The sequence below is a fragment of the Citrus sinensis genome, chromosome 9 (assembly GCF_022201045.2).
Source record: "Citrus sinensis cultivar Valencia sweet orange chromosome 9, DVS_A1.0, whole genome shotgun sequence".
Lineage (NCBI taxonomy): Eukaryota > Viridiplantae > Streptophyta > Magnoliopsida > Sapindales > Rutaceae > Citrus > Citrus sinensis.
Window position 1 is genome coordinate 13417184 of NC_068564.1, and position 8616 is coordinate 13425799.

The 8616-nt window shown below is 33.3% G+C and overlaps 1 non-coding gene across 1 annotated transcript; it reads right to left on the reverse strand.

Moving 5' to 3' along the window:
- Nucleotides 1–8507: 8507 nt before the first annotated feature.
- LOC127900107 (small nucleolar RNA R71) lies at nucleotides 8508–8616 on the reverse strand. Its single transcript, XR_008052131.1, has one exon. It is a non-coding gene; the product is annotated as a small nucleolar RNA R71 (small nucleolar RNA).

The window sequence follows — 8616 nt, forward strand, 5'->3', positions numbered from 1 at the left end:
ACAGATTAGATGATCATGTAACTCTACAATAAGAAGAAGAATCATAGCCACTAGACCAGGGTTATTAGCTAACTACAGATAAATCCAAAAGGCAAATCAGACCACCAAGAAGGTATAGATATGCTTATTTCATTGCCTATGCCTTGGTTGTAGCATATGAAATTGATGATGAAAAGCTAAAAACTTTCAAAGAAGCAATCCAATGTAAGTTTAAATCATAATAGAAAAAAGCTATGAATAAATAAATGTGATCTTTGTATAGCAATAACGCTAGGGAACTTGTTGGAAAACCAAAAAATAGAAGAATTATGACCTATAAGTGGATTTTTAGAATAAAAAAGGGATTGACGAGCTCAGAACCAAGGAGATTTAAAGCAAGGCTTATGGCAAAGGGTTATACACAGAAGAAGCGGGTCAATTTTAAGAAAGTGTTCTCTCCTCTAGTCAGGCATTCATCAATAAGATTGTTTTTGGCACTAATTGTAGTTCAAGACATGGTGTTGTACAAATTTTGTTGAACTCGCAAGCGCACGATTCTATTGTAGTATAGACTAATGGTGACTAGTGTCGATCCCACGAGGAGGTGGATTTTAGTTGTGTATAGAATTAATTTTGCATGAGGTGGTTGGATTTTGTGGTGAAAGTGACTTAGATTATCCTAAAATTGGAAATAATGGCAAGAATAAATTGAAGAGAAATCTATTGAAATGACGTACTTGGGTATCTGGATCCGTATCAACATGAACCATGGGCTAAATATTTCTTATTAATACCAATTAAATCATGAGGGGGGAATCCACACCTTATGAACCACACTCTAATCAATATGGTGCTAAGGGCTTATCGTGCCAAATAATAATAACCTTGTACTAGAGAGCCGGTGTAACCAAGGCGGTATCTAGACAAGATTATTATCATTTGTCGACGAAAAGTCAAATCATCCACAAAAATTAGAGGGGAAAAGAAAATAAATTTACCAAATAAAGCCCATAACACATGTTGAGACTTCACCTTCAACCCAAGCTTGAAAGAAAATTAGCTACTCATAATTGAACTAGGGGCAAAATGGAAACTTATTAAAATACGTAGAAAATCCATGATGGAGAAGGAATTATAGAAAATGAATCCCAAAAATGGATTCAGAGCTATCAAATTAGGGGGGAGAGGCCCCCTCTTTATAGATACATGGAGTAAATCATGGCCATCAGATTAAAAACAGTTTGGACGCTCAGGATTGCGTCACGTCATCAGTCAACAATACGCGGTTTGACCACGTTGATGAACAGTAACACGGTTTGACCCGAGTTGAACAGTGACGCGGTTTGGTTGAAAATAATCCTGTGTGATGCATGTACCGTACGCGAGATTTTTGGTCCACTGATATGTGGCCACGTCACCATGAACAGTACATAAGAATTTTAGTCCAAAAGGATCATGACACCTCATCAGTCCATGCCACATCATCGGTCAATGCCACGTCATCGATCCGTCTATGTGAACAGTGTCGTGAACAGTAACGTAGACAGTACCGTACACGTGAATAGTACCGTACATGTGAACAGTGCCATTTTTCCTTTTATGCTCCTCCTAAGGTTTTCGACCGTCCTGAGTTCAAAAGTGATGTCTGTTTTACCGTCTGATCTCTCGTTTATTGTGAAATGACTATGATGCCCCTAAAATACATAAAATACTTAATTAAAATAAAACATTCGGAATTAAATCAAAAGAAGGTTAAATACATAAAAGTAAGGGTGTTAGTAAAACTAGAAGTATAAAATGACGATTTTCTCCTTTATAAATATACATTTTCTAACACTCAACACACCCCCCAACCAGCTTATTGCTAGTCCCTAGCAAATAAAGGGAAAATAAAATTTAAATCCAAAATAATAATTTTTTTTAACACTCATGTTTATTCAATTAGACTAATGATAGTAATCAAATAAAAGTATAAGCATTATCTCAAGTCTAAAGAAACACCACATCCACATGAATCAGCCTAGTAGACTTTATCATATCTACCTTCAAGAATGACATGTTAAACCCCAAAATCTCACTGGAAGTAGTGACACTCTCACAAAGAAATTAAACCCAATAAAAATAGTCACTCCAATGAATGGTAATTGAGAGAAAAAAAATGATATCATATGCTCTCACCAAGATGAAAGAAATATGCCCTTAGCTAATAAATAATACGATCTCAAGTCAAACAAAAATGCTAGTCAACCCACTTTATTTATCTTTTTTTTTCTTTTTTTTATTATGCATCACTACATCTTTTTAGCCCATATAACTAGCTTCTACTTCAGACTATAGTTCCCTAAAATCAAAAAGGACTTTTATTAAGACGTAACGTAGGCTAGGGACATGGTTAACAAAAAAGGGAAATAAGGAAAACAAAGTGTATGTTTGAGAAAAATGCAGAGAATTTTTTTTTTTTTTTAGAAGTTGCAAGGTGGATTTCACCTATTATTGTTATTATTATTTTTTTTTTTTTGAAACAATTTTTTTTAAACAATTTTTTTTTTTGCTTTTGCTTGGCACAACGTGACTGAACAAAATAATTATTTACATTTTTCTCAAACATAAATAGGTGATGGAACTTATAAGACATCGGGTAATACTCCAAATCGGAGTGGGTCAAGATGATAAGTTTAACAAATAAAAGGTTTTTTTTTTTAAAAAAGGCTCAAAATGGTTAACTATGGATATTTCACAAAAGGGATGGCTAGAAAGGCTCAAACGGATCAAAAATGGCATTTCCATCATCTTTTAGGGCTCTAAATAACCTTCCATATCTACTAGTTAGATGGGCCTCCAAATGTAGCAACACACATTTTTTTTTCTTCTTTTGTTTTTAATTTTATAATTTTTTTTAAGGGTTAACTCAAAAGAAATCTAGAGATCGTGTATACAAAATAAACTACTAAGCTGTATAAAGAATGGGCAAAATGATTACTCTCCATGAAAAATGATAGGCTCAAAAACTCACTTGATACTTATTATGACATGTTCATTCCTTCAAGCAACTCATATTTGTCTTCGACATCAACATGTAAAGTAGGAAACATGGCGTAACATAACTTAAGACCAAAGATAATATAAATACTAAAATTTGAAATTAATCATGTCATCCAATGTTAAAACAAATCACACAATTTTTTTTTTTTAAAACAACATTCTACCCCCCAACCTATTCTAAGCATGAAAGGAAAATATACATGCAGAAATGTGAAAATGATGCAGAAAAACTACTTAGAAAAGTTACACTTAAAATGATAGAAAAAAAATTTTTTTTTTTAACTTAGAAGATGCTTTTCTAGAGGCACTACACTCCATATTCAGCCATCTTCGACTCAAAAATTTTGAAAATGTATATTTATAAAGGAGAAATTAAAAAGAAGAAGAAAAATGAACATCAAAACATAATGAAGAAAAAGAAAATGTCTATATTTTTTATTTTTTTATTTAATTTTTTTTGTTTTTTTTTCAAACGATGAAGATGTGTTTCTAGAATAACTACACTCCATATTCAGCCATCTTCAACACAAAAAGTTAGCAACAGTTAGTTTCTACAACAAAAAATCAGTAAAAACTTAACCAGGATTCCACAATTGTCGACTATTCCCTCCCCCCAACCAGAACGAAACATTGTCCTCAATGTTTGAAAGGAAAGAAGTAGAGTTTAGAAGACATCACCTGGGTGGTGCAACACAGAAGAAAATATTTACAAGCGGAGAGTTAAATCTAATTTGTACTTCTTACTGCGGCTACTGTTACCATCATTATTCGGACGCTCCAACACAAAGGTCCAGGGATCTGGCTCCGGTTTATAAGCTTGTAACAGATCAAGTAGCTCATTAGTAGTGTGAGCACAAATAAAAAGCTTTTTGGCATTGGAAGGAACGAAATAGTTTTTTATTCATGGTTAAGAAATGCGATAAAGCCATCATAAAAATTATTGACATTTAACAAACCGATGGGTTTCTGGTGAATGTGCAGATGGGCCCAAGATGCTAGTGTGATAAGTGCCTCTAGTGTTGCAAGATCTCCTGGAAGGAAAATAAAAGCATCAGCATGATTAAACATTTCAGTTATTCTTTCTTGCATACCTGAGACGACTAATTCTTCTCCAGTCGGTGAGTCAGACAAACTGCCCAAAGGTTTTAGGACTCTTGGGATGATGCCTACACTTGGCTTCCTTTGACAAAAGCAGCTTCTGAAACCAATTTTGATAAGCCTCGGTTACCTCCTCCATACACCAAGTGTAATTTTCTCTCTGCTATACTTCGACCAAGATCTACGGCTGCCTCAACGAACTCTTTATGTTTGCCATATTTAAATCCAGAAAGCACACAAATGTTCTTGAATTGTCTATTGGGAGTAGCTGCCATCGGAATATTTCTCAAAAATAATTTGTGAGTGCTTAACAAAAAGTCATATTTAAGAATCTTGGTGACAGTGGATCACAATTGTGTATGAGGTGGCATGTCAGTGTCAAATAACGCGTAAAGCACATGATTCGTGAGTCAAAAAGGAAACAGTAAAAAGAAGAAAAAAAATAATGATAAAATAAAATTATTAAAGACAATAATGCAAAAGATAAAATAACAGTAAATAAAATAACAGTGAAGTAAAAGGATATTTACAGGTAGTTGCGACTGTGGCTCACATCTTCCTCTGGTTTTACGTCCAGAAACAGTTTGAACGCCCTCTATGGGTCGAGGATGGGCTTCCCATCCAGTTTTCTTATAAACTAGCAAACAAGGTCATTTATAGTCAGATTCCCGAGACTATATCGTGCATGCTCTTTCTGGAATAATGGCCATAACTGGAGAATCGCTCCTTGTACATATCCACTAGGATGCGTTTCAAGAGACAAAAGGATATCATCCAATGACTCCTTATTCAAGTCATCCCTAATGAATTGAATCTTATCTTCCCTGTTATCAAACAACATTTCTAAAGAACATGGTTTTTTATCGCAACTCATTCTGGCACACTTATGACAAGCAACAGAAATTCTTCGAGCTCGTCGTTTTCTTGTATAATTTCCTTTACCACAACCAGGCATGTATGCAATAAATTTTGGAGGTAACTCACCTGCCAATCGTACTTTCGCCTCGATTAACCAACGGATATCAGCAGGTATGTTATTTCTCATGAGCATGGTTTTTTATCGCAACTCATTCTGGCACACTTATGACAAGCAACAGAAATTCTTCGAGCTCGTCGTTTTCTTGCATAATTTCCTTTACCACAACCAGGCATGTATGCAATAAATTTTGGAGGTAACTCACCTGCCAATCGTACTTTCGCCTCGATTAACCAACGGATATCAGCAGGTATGTTATTTCTCATGAGCAATCGCATGTATTCGGACCGAGCTTTATAGATTGTAAGGATGACATTCTGAGGAAGTGAAGGGAATCACTTGTGAAGCTTCGCTAGAGTCTCGTTTCTGTCCATACCTTCGCCTCAGAATATCAATTATTATGGGAAACTAAAGTAACCGACTTGATTGTCACGGAGTATCGTTATCTGCCACTTCACTGGGGTAACAAACTAAAGCACACAAAAAGAAAAACAAATTAAAACACACAAAGAAAATTAAAATCGTCCTCTTATTGAATTTACCTCAAGCTCCAACTGGATGTCGTAAACACTTCTCTCAATGTCTCCGAGTTGGCTTTCTAAACCCTCAACATAGGATACTAACTCTGGTGGTTGCAGAGTCCAAATACGATGTGTTTTACTGATTAGTATTAAAAATTGTTTAATTATCAAGCGATAATATGTTATTTTATGCTTATGTTATAATTTATATTTGTGTTTATGTAATATATTATGAATTATTAATTATGTTTTAAATATATTTAATTTTGTGTATTTTTATGTGTTTATTAGGAAAATTATTAATTTCACGTACTTCGAGGCTCCAAACAGATAAACGGAGGTCAAATTTGGATTCCGGAGGTCCGAAAACCTTAAGATCAGTCAAGATCGGCTTAAAATTGGGCTTGTGTAAAAAAAAGTTGACTTTTCCTGTTGACCGAGCACTGATTGGATGATGAAATGAGCTTACAATAGATATGAGTGCATGGGATAATTGGCAATCTTGACTAAATCTCAACCGTTCATGATTCAATGGCCATGATTGTGCCACGTGGCAATGGTTGGTGAAGCAAGTTGGAGGATCCGAATCTTTGTATTCGGGTCGACCCGATCCACCCATTAACCCGCCAAATCTCAACCGTTCTTTGGGTAAATCGGACGAGTCAAATGATGCCATGTGTGATGTTGACTTTTGAAGTTTGACCAGCCATTGGATCTTGATCTAAGGGTTGTGAGGAGCACATGCATGAAGCCTATGATGGACCGCAAAGCACTGGATTATGAATTTATTTTTCTATAAATAGAGCCTCATTTTTATGTTTTAATCATCTCTCTACAACTCTCTTCTTCTCAAATTCTCTCCATCTCCTTGTAATCTTGATTTCCAGGTGTGTTTTTAATATTTTGTATAATTATTTTCATTAATAAAATTAGTTTTATTTCCAATTTTAGTTGTTTTTATTTCTTTTAATTATAAGTAATTCAATTTTACTACTTCTTTTTATTTTAATTATGCTTAACTAAATAATATTAGTTAGGGGAAGGTGAAACTCTTAAGAAATAAATATGATTTAATCAAATTCTATGTTTAATTTTATAAATTAAATTATTTTCTATTTAATTTTATACATGTTTTATATTTTGAAAATTTGATTTATTGTAGACAAACAAATGAATTTGGCACAATAAATTCTTAAGATCTTAATATAAGGCATGGTGAAATGGTATTTTGACTTATTGTAGACAAATTAAATTTTGGCACAATAAATACTTAATCCATCATAAAATTAAAGGGAAAATAATAATAATTTGTATAATTAATCTTTTGAGTAATAAATCTAAAACAAATTGGCAAAAAGAATTTATTAAGTTTTATTTATTTCTAAGAGTGGATCCATAACCCTAACTAGTTCAATTCCATAGTTTCATTTAAATTAAGTTGTTTATATTCAAGTTTTAATTTCAATTTTTAGATAAAATAAAATAAACTAATTAAATCTTTTCTCTGTGGATCGACCTCGGACTCACCGAGTTATAATACAACAAGACACTCTTATACTTGGGAGTTAAAATTTACTTTTAAGTTGTGTCAAGTTTTTGGCGCCGTTGCCGGGGAAAAGTTTTTTATTTGGTTTGTTTTTCCGTTTTTATTTTTCTCTTATATGTAAAATTTCGTTTGCCCCCTTTTCCTTTTCTTAAATTCTCTTTTGTCCCCATATCTTTCATAATTCTCGTTTCACCCCAACAGTTTCCGTTTCTAGCCCAATCTTCTGGTAATTACGTTCGGACCCCGATATCTTTCAATTGTTTCACTTTCATCCCAAATTGCTAATTCTAAACTTCTAAAAATTACAGTTTGACCATAAAATTAAAAATAATTTGCAATAGAATCCCTAGACGAAATTCCTCAACATAATCAAGACTTGGACATATTTGGACATACTTTGGACATATTTGGACATACTTTGGACATATTTGGACATACTTTGGACATATTTGGACTTATTTTGGACCAAACTAACTTTAACTACTAACTCTAATTACTAACTCTTAACTTACTAACAGCTAACTCCTAACTTTTATTTAATTTCAGTTATTTAATTTTCTGCATTTATTTTATTTCGTATTTTTTTTTTTTGCTTTATTGGTGGGTTTAACCACCAAACTAACTACTAACCCTTAACTTTTATTTTCAGTTATTTAATTTTCAGTATTTATTTAATTTTGCATTTTTTATTTTTTTAATTGGTGGGTTCAACCACCATTTTTGTTATTTAATTTTCTTTTGTATACTTATATTATTTGCTTATTTATTTATTTTATTTTATTTTGTTATCAATTTGTGTAAATATTATCTTTATAACATAACCCTTGCATGAGACATTGGTCTCGATCTTCAAGTGGCAGGTTAATTCGTAGATCTCAATCTCCACCACCAATCATGGATGAGAATCAAGGCGAAAACGTTTTGGGCGAACCTAATCCTCAAATTGATCAGGGAGACAACCAATCTCAACATGGGCATGATCAGAATCAACCAAGGACTCTGAGAGACTACATGAATCCAACCAGAACCGGAGCACCGTCGTGTATAGTATTTCCTCCAGAAGCATCTCGATTCAATTTTAAACCAGGTATTATCCAACTTTTACCAACATTTCATGGTTTAGAATCTGAGAATCCGTACTTGCATCTAAGAGATTTTGAGGAAGTTTGTAATACATACACGGACCAAAATTGTAGCATGAACATAATTAGATTAAAGCTTTTTCCTTTTTCATTAAAAGATAAAGCTAAAACTTGGCTACAAAACCTTAGATCTGGATCAGTAAGAACTTGGAATAACATGCAAGAACAGTTTTTGAAAAAATTCTTTCCACCTCATAGAACAAATTCTTTTAAAAGGCAAATCACTTCTTTCACTCAAAAAAATGGAGAAACATTATACCAATGTTGGGATAGGTTTAAAGAGTTGCTTAACATATGCCCACATCATGGTTT